Source organism: Gadus macrocephalus, chromosome 17 (genome assembly GCF_031168955.1).
Source record: "Gadus macrocephalus chromosome 17, ASM3116895v1".
Classification (NCBI taxonomy): Eukaryota; Metazoa; Chordata; class Actinopteri; order Gadiformes; family Gadidae; genus Gadus; species Gadus macrocephalus.
Window position 1 is genome coordinate 1572421 of NC_082398.1, and position 11231 is coordinate 1583651.

The 11231-nt window shown below is 45.7% G+C and overlaps 1 pseudogene; it reads right to left on the bottom strand.

Annotated features, from left to right (window-relative positions):
• Nucleotides 1-160: 160 nt before the first annotated feature.
• On the bottom strand, nucleotides 161-9993 carry LOC132445519 (major histocompatibility complex class I-related gene protein-like; annotated as a pseudogene).
• Between the last annotated feature and the right edge of the window lie 1238 nt (nucleotides 9994-11231).

Sequence of the window (11231 nt, forward strand, 5' to 3'; positions counted from 1 at the left end):
ATTATTAATTTCTGTATTTTAAAATTCAATTTCATATTTTAAAATCAATTAGTTTATATTTGTCAATTTAATCTTAAGGATTCACCTTTAATAATAAACCTCAACTCTAAACAAAGTATGTAAACCTAACCTAACAATAAGCATATTAAATAGGCAAAACGATTTTTATGTATTTTATTGACAGAATAACCCAAGTACCGGTATATACCATCCAATTCCCCAAAGAATGCAGAAAATACAGCAAAGAGAATCAAGGCTAAAGCAGCCTAGCACGATTGTGGTAGACTATGCAGCAATGCAATTCTCTAGCTAGCAGAACTCTCAAATAATATATTTTGAGGAAAAACATTAAATTAATCGATTATTGTATTGAAACTCGACCGAATCTCACCGTCCAAAATCTTGATTCAGGATCATTACATTATTTGAAACTTAAATATTACCAAACAATATAAGATGATTCAAAGGTTATAACGTTAAGCGGCAGAGTTAATCAAATCCATCACAAATAGAGATATGGAATTGATTTACACTTCTTACAGATCGATGATTGTTATCAAAATAGAGTTAAGTATGAATGTTGTAATTTAGCAAATGCAGACTCTGCAGTTAGCTGAAGTCCAAAGCCTGATTGTAAGGATTATAAATGAACAGCGATCCACTCCATCCTGGTTTAGGAAGCTGAACGTGAGAAGCCTCTTCTTGGTTTAACTTTGACCCTAAACAGCAAGGAAGCACAAGTCAGCATTAAACATTAAACACACTATCACTTTGATGATGTACTGTTAACATATAACTGTGATGCGAAGTACTGTTCAACTATTATTGTGATGAAGTAGTGTTAAAATATTACTATCACTATTGCTGTGATAAATAAATATAGCTGTAAATATATTACAGAATAAGTATTGTAAAGTGATGAAATACTGACTGTGGACAGAGGTTGGTACTCACTCAGGAGCCAATTTCTGCCCCCCAGTGTTCTCCGAGCTGGTGTCAGAATCTGGGAAGTAGCAGAATGGGAGGAGGTGAAGTCATGACTGAGCTAGATGTATCTAGATCTATAGAGCTGTATAGCCCAGTAAGATAGATGTATCAGTAAGATAGATGTATCTAGATCTATAGAGCTGTATGGTCCAGTGAGCTAGATGTATCTAGATCTATAGAGCGATGTAGTCCAGTGAGCTAGATGTATCTAGATCTATAGAGCTGTGTAGTCCAGTGAGCTAGATGTATCTAGATCTATAGAGCTGTATAGTCCAGTGAGCTAGATGTATCTAGATCTATAGAGCTGTATAGTCCAGTGAGCTAGATGTATCTAGATCTACAGAGTTGTATAGTCCAGTGAGCTGGATGTATCTAGATCTATAGAGCTGTATAGTCCAGTGAGCTAGATGTATCTAGATCTATAGAGCTGTATAGTCCAGTGAGCTAGATGTACCTAGATCTATAGAGCTCTATAGTCCAGTGAGCTAGATGTATCTAGATCTATAGAGCTGTATAGCCCAGTAAGATAGATGTATCTAGATCTATAGAGCTCTATAGTCCAGTGAGCTAGATGTATCTAGATCTATAGAGCTGTATAGTCCAGTGAGCTAGATGTATCTAGATCTATAGAGCTGTATAGTCCAGTAAGCTAGATGTTTCTAGATCTATAGAGCTGTATAGTCCAGTGAGCTAGATGTATCTAGATCTATAGAGCTGTATAGTCCAGTGAGCTAGATGCATCTAGATCTATAGAGCTGTATAGTCCAGTGAGCTAGATGTATCTAGATCTATAGAGCTGTATAGTCCAGTGAGCTAGATGTATCTAGATCTATAGAGCTGTATAGTCCAGTGAGCTAGATGTATCTAGATCTATAGAGCTGTATAGTCCAGTGAGCTAGATGTATCTAGATCTACAGAGCTGTATAGTCCAGTGAGCTAGATGTATCTAGATCTATAGAGCTGTATAGTCCAGTGAGCTAGATGTATCTAGATCTACAGAGCTGTATAGTCCAGTGAGCTAGATGTATCTAGATCTATAGAGCTGTATAGTCCAGTGAGCTAGATGTATCTAGATCTACAGAGCTGTATAGTCCAGTGAGCTAGATGCATCTAGATCTACAGAGCTGTATAGTCCAGTGAGCTAGATGCATCTAGATCTACAGAGCTGTATAGTCCAGTGAGCTAGACAAGGCACTAAGGTCTCGGTGTTGGTAGTGGCGTTAATCATAAGAGCAGTAAAAACAAATTATACTCACCAACTGGTTTGTGAGGCTTTATCGTAATCTAAGGATCAAGAGAAATGATTAGTGTTGTAACCGTGGTGAATATCCTCATGTGATTAGACTTTCATATTCTTAATGCCACAACATCTCTATGGACACGACATTGGAGGAGGTTCATCATTCAGAGGTGGAGGTTTATACAACCAGACCACCAGTGTGTGAAGACAACCAATCAGAGTCCAGGAAGGGGACAGGAAGTAGGAGCAGGTGGAGATCAGGTGTCAGTCCTCCTGGAGAGTTTGATTCACTCACCGTTCCTCTTCCGGTACAGAAAGACTCCAACAACAGCAGCAGCAACAACAGCAAGAACAGCAACTCCAGTGAGGATGAAAGCAAGGATGTGACTGTCCTCTGAAAGAAAATCAAGAAAAGAAAATCAGGTGTGTAATAATAGATGATCCCTCCATCATTGAACCACATGTCTATGGTCACGTGATGCTGCAATCAAAACTAACACAGCCTCAGTGTAACTATTCCTCTAGAACCTGTTCTGGAGCTCAGGGTCACTCAGGGACTGATCTGAGCTTAGCCCTATTCATAGAACTCATTTACCCACAATCCACCTTGTTCTGCTGCACTGAGCTAATCCGGAGTGCTGTGTGTTTACCCAGTAGCTTCAGCAGTGTCCAGGTAGACTCAGGCACTCTAGGAATACTCAAATCTCCTAACTTGTATGCCTCCGTTGACAGTTTGTGAGTGGTGCGTGTGTTGAGTGAGTGAGAGGTTGCGGTTGCACAGCTCAGGCTGCCGGACGGCGCTGCAATATATATCCCGCAGTAATCAGCCCGGCGGCCCCGGAACCTGTGTGTGTGTGTGTGTGTGTGTGTGTGTGTGTGTGTGTGTGTGTGTGTGTGTGTGTGTGTGTGTGTGTGTGTGTGTGTGTGTGTGTGTGTGTGTGTGTGTGTGTGTGTGTGTGTGTGCGCAGGCGTTATTCGATTGCCTGGTCAACATGAACGGTAATATTCATACTAGTTGGTAATAATAATACATTAGATGGTATTTCCCATCTTTGCTGTGCAAGAGTTTTGTCCGAAAGTTCAGTGATTGAAACAAATACAATCCCGGGCTGTTGAAGTGTCACGGTACCACTGTCATGCACCTACCCGATGTCAAGTGGACCGGGTTGAATTCACTGCGGGTCTCTCTTCTTATATCCATCTTACCAAAGATATTGTATTACTGTCCTTCTCAACACTCTCTGATCTCACTAAAAGGCTGGCAGCACGAAACAGCAATATCGACAAGCTGCGCTGTGCATAGAGAAGAAAGAATACCTACGTTGAATTTGCAACGTTTTGCAACAAATTATTCTAAATCTGCCCATATATGGACGTGACAGAATCTTTCGGTTTTCACTCGCTACGATGTTGCAGCTGCATCTGCTGGTAATGCAACCACAAAGAAGTAAACTCTACGGGGCAATTTTCATCATTATTATGTTTTTTTATGTTATTTTTGACGGCACAGCGATCCGGGGCTATAGCCTCGAATGCCCCGGTCTACCGACGCGCCTGGGTAGAGGCCCCTGGCAGTGGTTGGGATGAGGTCAGGTGGGGGGGGTGAGACATGTGTTCCCAACCTCCATCCCCTCCAACACCAGTCTTACCCCGGTTGGTCCTGATGTGGGCGTGGTCCAGGCGGGTGGAGATGTCCTCGATGCCTTTCAGCTGGACCACACACTCGTACCTCCCCCAGTCCTCCTGTGGGACGGCCGTGAGGTCCAGGTCCACGCTGACCTGGAAGGTCCCGTCGTGGTTGGGGAGGACCTCCCCGGGGTCCACCTGCTCATGGAGCTCCTGGTCGTCTCTCCTCCAGAACACCACCACCCTGTTAGGGAAGAAGCCTGTAGCATGGCACACCACTGGGGAGGAGGGGCTCCTCTGGAGCAGAGACACCCGCGGACGCTCTGGAGAGAGAGAGAGAGGGAGAGGGAGAGGGAGAGGGAGAGAGAGAGAGAGAGAGAGAGAGAGAGAGAGAGAGAGAGAGAGAATCTAAAACATGTGTGTTTATTTTAGGACTTTAAATATTTTGGTCAGAGAGGGGGGGGGGCGGCCCATAGGCAGTAAGGGCGCATCCATCCACAGGGGGCGCGCTTTAATAATATATTATTGTATTTTTTTTGAGTGCTTGAGAACCAAACTAGATAACCATACTACATTTAATTGTATTTACAATAATTAGAATCTGAACTCATATCTATAATTTTGTTTATGAATGCCTTCAGTAAACATCATGCATTTCTTTGGAGTATTTTGTGCATACCTTATTTATATTGTATTTATGATTCATTGCTTGTTACTTGGTTTGTAACACGTTTTCTGTGTGTTTAATTTTCTATCTAAAATCAAAGAGTCTCAAAGACAAAGCTTTGCAGCTTCTCTGAGTGTATGAACATTGGTAGTCGATGTTGGTAGTCGCAAAAATCTTGCCTAGGGCACCAAATTGGTCAGGGCCGGCCCTGGGGGGGAGAGAGAGAGAGAGGGGGAGAGAGAGAGAGATAGAGGGGGGGGGGGGAGAGAGAGAGAGGGGGAGAGAGAGGGGGGGGGGAGAGAGAGAGAGAGATAGAGGGGGGGGGGAGAGAGAGAGAGATAGAGGGGGGGGGGAGAGAGAGAGAGAGATAGAGGGGGGGGGAGAGAGAGAGAGAGATAGAGGGGGGGGAGAGAGAGAGAGAGAGAGGGGGGGAGAGAGAGAGAGAGGGGGGGAGAGAGAGAGAGAGAGGGAGAGAGAGAGAGAGAGAGAGAGAGAGAGGGGGGGAGAGAGAGAGAGAGAGAGAGGGAGAGAGAGAGAGAGATAGAGGGGGGGGAGAGAGAGAGAGAGAGAGAGATAGAGGGGGGGGAGAGAGAGAGAGAGATAGAGGGGGGGGGGGAGAGAGAGAGAGAGAGGGGGGGGAGAGAGAGAGAGAGATAGAGGGGGGGGGGGAGAGAGAGAGAGGGGGAGAGAGAGAGATAGAGGGGGGGAGAGAGAGAGAGAGATAGAGGGGGGGGAGAGAGATAGGGGGGGGAGAGAGAGAGAGAGATAGAGGGGGGGGGAGAGGAGAGAGAGAGAGATAGAGGGGGGGGAGAGGAGAGAGAGATAAGAGGGGGGGGGTGAGAGAGAGAGAGAGAGAGGGGGGGGAGAGAGAGAGAGAGAGAGATAGAGGGGGGGGAGAGAGAGAGAGAGTAGAGAGGGGGGAGAGAGAGAGAGGATAGAGGGGGGGGAGAGAGAGAGAGAGAGATAGAGGGGGGGGAGAGAGAGATAGAGATAGAGGGGGTTGGGAGAGGGGGGAGGGGAGGGAGAGAGAGAACAGGGACTCAGAGACATGAGTCTGTCAACGCCCACCAGGTCATGTGACTCTACCTGTTCTCTGCAGAGTGCTCTTCCCGTAGGCCAGGACCTTCTTCAGCCAATCAACACTCACCTTGGTGTAGAAGTACTTCTGCTGTTCCATAAAGCTCTATTCTGTTCCCATCTGTGTTTGGTGGTGAGAGCCTGATGCACTGGAGCGACCCAGGTCAGGGTCTTCAGGTCCACGATAGAAGTCCTCTCCATCATAACCATGCTGGTCATAACCCTCAGTAGTACCATCCTCATCATCCCACTCACAACCAGACATCTGCTGAATATGTGGGCACCTGAGAGAGAGAGAGAGAGAGAGAGAGAGAGAGAGAGAGAGAGAGAGAGAGAGAGAGAGAGAGAGAGAGAGGAGGAGAGAGTGAGAGAGAGAGAGAGAGTGAGGAGAGAGAGAGAGAGAGCCATTAACTGTTGGGCTGCAGCTCTGCAGAAACTCTAAAGGACGTGAGACCACAAAGACCACAAACAGGAGCCTCTTCAGAACACGTCTTTATGTGATGGAGTCACCACTCACCTGGATGATGTAGAATGGTTAACAGGATAATAATTAGTTTAAAATGATACTGGACTAATTAATGAGTCTCAAACTACACCACCCTACAGCTCCTACACCACCCTCCACTGCACTACACCACCCTCCACTGCACTACACCACCCTCCACTGCACTACACCCCTTACACTGCACTACCACCCCACCCCTCCACCTCCACTGCACTACACCACCCTACACTGCACTACACCACCCTACACTGCACTACACCACCCTCCCCACTGCACTACACCACCCTACACTGCACTACACCACCCTACACTGCACTACACCACCCTCCACTGCACTACACCACCCTACACTGCACTACACCACCCTCCACTGCACTACACCACCCTCCACTGCACTACACCACCCTCCACTGCACTACACCACCCTCCACTGCACTACACCACCCTACACTGCACTACACCACCCTCCACTGCACTACACCACCCTCCACTGCACTACACCACCCTCCACTGCACTACACCACCCTACACTGCACTACACCACCCTACACTGCACTACACCACCCTACACTGCACTACACCACCCTACACTACACCCCCCTACACTGCACTACACCACCCTACACTGCACTACACCACCCTACACCACCCTACACTGCACTACACCCCCCTACACTGCACTACACCCCCCTACACCACCCTACACTGCACTACACCACCCTACACCACCCTACACTGCACTACACCCCCCTACACTGCACTACACAACCCTACACCACCCTACACTGCACTACACCACCCTACACTGCACTACACCCCCCCTACACTGCACTACACCACCCTACACTGCACTACACTGCACTACACCACCCTACACCCCCTACATCCCCCTACACCACCCTACACCCCCTACAGCCCCTACATCCCCCTACACCACCCTACACCCCCTACACCACCCTACACCCCCTACACCACCCTACACCCCCTACACCACCCTACAGCCCCTACACCACCCTACAGCCCCTACACCACCCTACACCACCCTACAGCCCCTACAGCCCCTACACCACCCTACACCACCCTACACCACCCTACAGCCCCTACACCACCCTACAGCCCCTACACCACCCCTACACCCCCTACACCACCCTACACCCCCTACACCACCCTACACCCCCTACACCACCCTACACCACCCTACACCACCCTACAGCCCCTACCCGTGGATATATAGAGGAGGCTTCCCTCAGCAGTTCAGAGGTTATCTTTAACGGATCACCAAACAGTCCCCAATCACCTCCAGGGTTAAAGACATGTCTGCTGAACTGTAGGAAGACGCCTTACTGATCTGGATGAAAGCGTACGGCACCAGGAAACTGCTGCACTGAAAGGAGCATCGCTGTTCAGAGGAGCTGAGGGCAGGGACAGGGACCCCGCTGAATCAGGAAGACTGAAGACAGGCTACTGTGACCTGGTCATTCAATACATTCGGACACGTGTGTGTGCGTGTGTTCGCATTGGGGAATGAAGAACCAACGGAGTGCAACAAATATTCTGTTTAGAAACACGGCAGCACAGCAGCACCACCTGCTGGATACATGTCGGTGATGCAGCCGGCAGACCGTTTCGCGGGTAGACCCGGAAACGAAGAATGTGACTTTATTGATCACTGCGGGGGCATTATACAATATTAGAAGACGTTAACTACTTTAACTAAATGTCATGTTGCATTTAATTGTATTTGTATTTTGGAGTTGGCCATTTTGTCCTTTTGAATACAATCTTTTAGAATAATTTTCATTAATTTAGATGAGACATCTAGCAGTAGAATACTGTGATTATATTTATGATTTATGATTATATAGTATTTATTTAATATCGGGATTTTGGACACTAAAGATCACATATAACAGGCCTTGGTCTCTTCAAGTAATAAACACATAATTCTACACTGAGTACTACTACACTGAGTAGTACTCAGTGTAGTAGTACTCAGTGAGTACTACTCACTACTCTACTACACTGCTTAGAACCTGTGTGTGTGTGTGTGTGTGTGTGTGTGTGTGTGTGTGTGTGTGTGTGTGTGTGTGTGTGTGTGTGTGTGTGTGTGTGTGTTTAGGAGTATGGTTAAACTTTATTCTGGGGTTAAATGATGGCTATCTCCATGTGAGAGGTCAGACATTAGATATAAACGTACCTCCTGTCTGGTTAAAGCGCTTCTTCAGAATCCCCATGCCGGCTTTGAAGACCTGCTGGTTACCCTTTCTGTTTTCAGTTTCCCTCTCCAGGGAGTCGGGGTCTTCTCTGTAATCCTGGTCCACCCAGTCCTGTTTGGTTATGATTCTCTGGGTGTTGCTGTCGTAGTACTCAACCTGAACCTCATCCACCATCGCAACAGACACAAACTCTGGGAAGGTTGAGAGTCCAGACGACGCCGTGGAGAAAACCTGCAGAGAGTGAATCACTGCAGACAGACAGAGAGATAGACAAGTTAATACAGTACATCACTGTAGACAGACAGACAGACAGACAGATTAATACAGTACATCACTGTAGACAGACAGACAGAGAGACAGACAGGTTAATACAGTACATCACTAGACAGACAGACAGACGGACAGGTTAATACAGTACATCACTGTAGACAGACAGACGGACGGACAGGTTAATACAGTACATCACTGTAGACAGACATACAGAGAGACAGACAGGTTAATGCAGTACATCACTAGTTAGGTAGGTTAATCAGTGTTTCCCCCAGTAAATGTCTTAGTCAAGGTGGTGAAGGAGCGGGGGGAGGGGGGGGCTCCGTTTCAATTCCATTCAAAAAGCTTTTTTTCTTTATATAGGCCTACATTGGTAGTCAAGGCGGGGCCCTATTGTTGTTAATGCAGCCGCCTTAACAACACAGTACTGGGGGAAACACTGGGTTAATACAGTACATCACTGTAGACGGACGGACAGGTTAATACAGTACAGGACAGTCAGAGAGACAGACAGGTTATTAATACTATCCATTATATAATAATAAACGATTATTTAAATAACTAAGTACAAAGTATATTGGTGAATTTCTGTATTCAATGACGGCATTTTAACTATCTTCAGATTGCTATCATTGGAATGATAATAATTAATATAACAAAATAATTATTATATTTCATAATATATTGATAGCAACGATAATAATTATATTGGTGTGTGTGTGTGTGTGTGTGTGTGTGTGTGTGTGTGTGTGTGTGTGTGTGTGTGTGTGTGTGTGTGTGTGTGTGTGTGTGTGTGTGTGTGTGTGTGTGTGTGTGTGTGTGTGTGATGATTCTCCAAGAACGTTGACGTCGAGTTAATAATAAGATTGTTAAGAGTGTTAATAAAATACTTAGGAGTACACTTAAAGTACACATTAGTAGACTTAAAGTACACATTGGATTCCCTCCTAACTGAAGTTTAATGTTTGGATCTGATAATAGATTTTACATTTAGGAACGACGTCATCAATCCAGTGCGCTGGTTTCGTTTTCACAGTTGAACCCAAAATAAATGCTCTTATATTAGTTTAAATATTCACAGTAAAAGATGAATCATGCTGTGGATTAATTGAATTTATTAGAGAGGATAATCAAATGCTTTTTAACCAAATTATGGAATCTTAGCGTCGTCTCTTCAGCAACCAGAAACGAAACTTTGGAAAGATCATTTCGAAAATTTAAAACTGTAATCAGTCTTACCTGAGGACACATCGTGACCAAAGACCAACAGCAGCAGCCCTATTAGCGCCTTCATATCGATGTAATCAGAAGAATAGCACGATGCGATTATCCACAGAGAGGCGAATCCGACTCCAGCATCAGACGGACTGACCAGGAAACCTGCGAACAAGAGACGGTGCGAGAGGGAGAGGCTGGTCTGGACCAATAGGAATTCAATACGGCTTTGACGTCATTAGTTACCAGGAGAACCTAAAGTGAAACTAACTTAAACACACACACACACACACACACACACACACACACACACACACACACACACACACACACACACACACACACACACACACACACACACACACACACACACACACACACACACACACACGCGCGCGCTGTAACTGCGATCAAGTTTCATGTAACCCTGAAATAATTATTCTTACAATATCATGTTCATCTTCACTTATAAATAATGGCCAGTGAAATATAATGTTTAGATATACCTTATGTTCATCATAATGTTTAACTATATGTAGCGGTTGCGTACTCTCTCGTTGCGTTGTGATTGAGACCACGAAGGAACCATTGGCAGCCAGCCGTTTATTCTGGTGGGATATTTAACATGGGAAATGCTCTTTGAGAACCCTCACAATGGCAGCCTCTCCCAGCCGGGGTATACGTAGACTGACCATTTACATGGAAATAAATATCACATTAAACAAATTAATATTTGAATGGGCGTTTGGTGACATACCTGGTGGAATATTTAACATGGGAAATGCTCTTTGAGAACCCTCACAATGGCAGCCTAACATGAGAGAAAGACAAGCTGAAGTACACATTCTTGGCAAAGTCCACGCTAGCTAAGTAGCTACGACCAAAGCACATGTAGCCAAGCTAGCGATCCTAAGCCTGAAGTCCATTTAAATGTAATTACCGATTCCAAGGAACACAATATATATATGTAAGCAACCAAGTATTAATACAGTATTATGTACATTTAGACTCCCGTAATACATCGCCAAAGTGTGGATTCATATTTAACTGCTCTGACTACCTACCTCTCCCAGCCGGGGTAGACTGAGGAGAGGAGGCAGCAACGTACAATACAACCCCCGCATTCCGCTAGGGGGAGCTCTAGCACTCCAACCAAGGCTCCCACTACCACAGCCAGCGCAAGGATCTCGCTGGCAATGGCAAGTGGGAAGCATTAACCCTGCTACATATATCTATCCTCATCTATATGATGTTTATATATTTACAGTTCAGCTAAATGTGTGTCGAGTGTATGTGCGTAGAATGATAGGTGTGTGTGTGTGTGTGTGCGTGTGTGTGTGTGTGTGTGTGTGTGTGTGTGTGTGTGTGTGTGTGTGTGTGTGTGTGTGTGTGTGTGTGTGTGTGTGAGTGTGTGCGTGTATGTGTGTG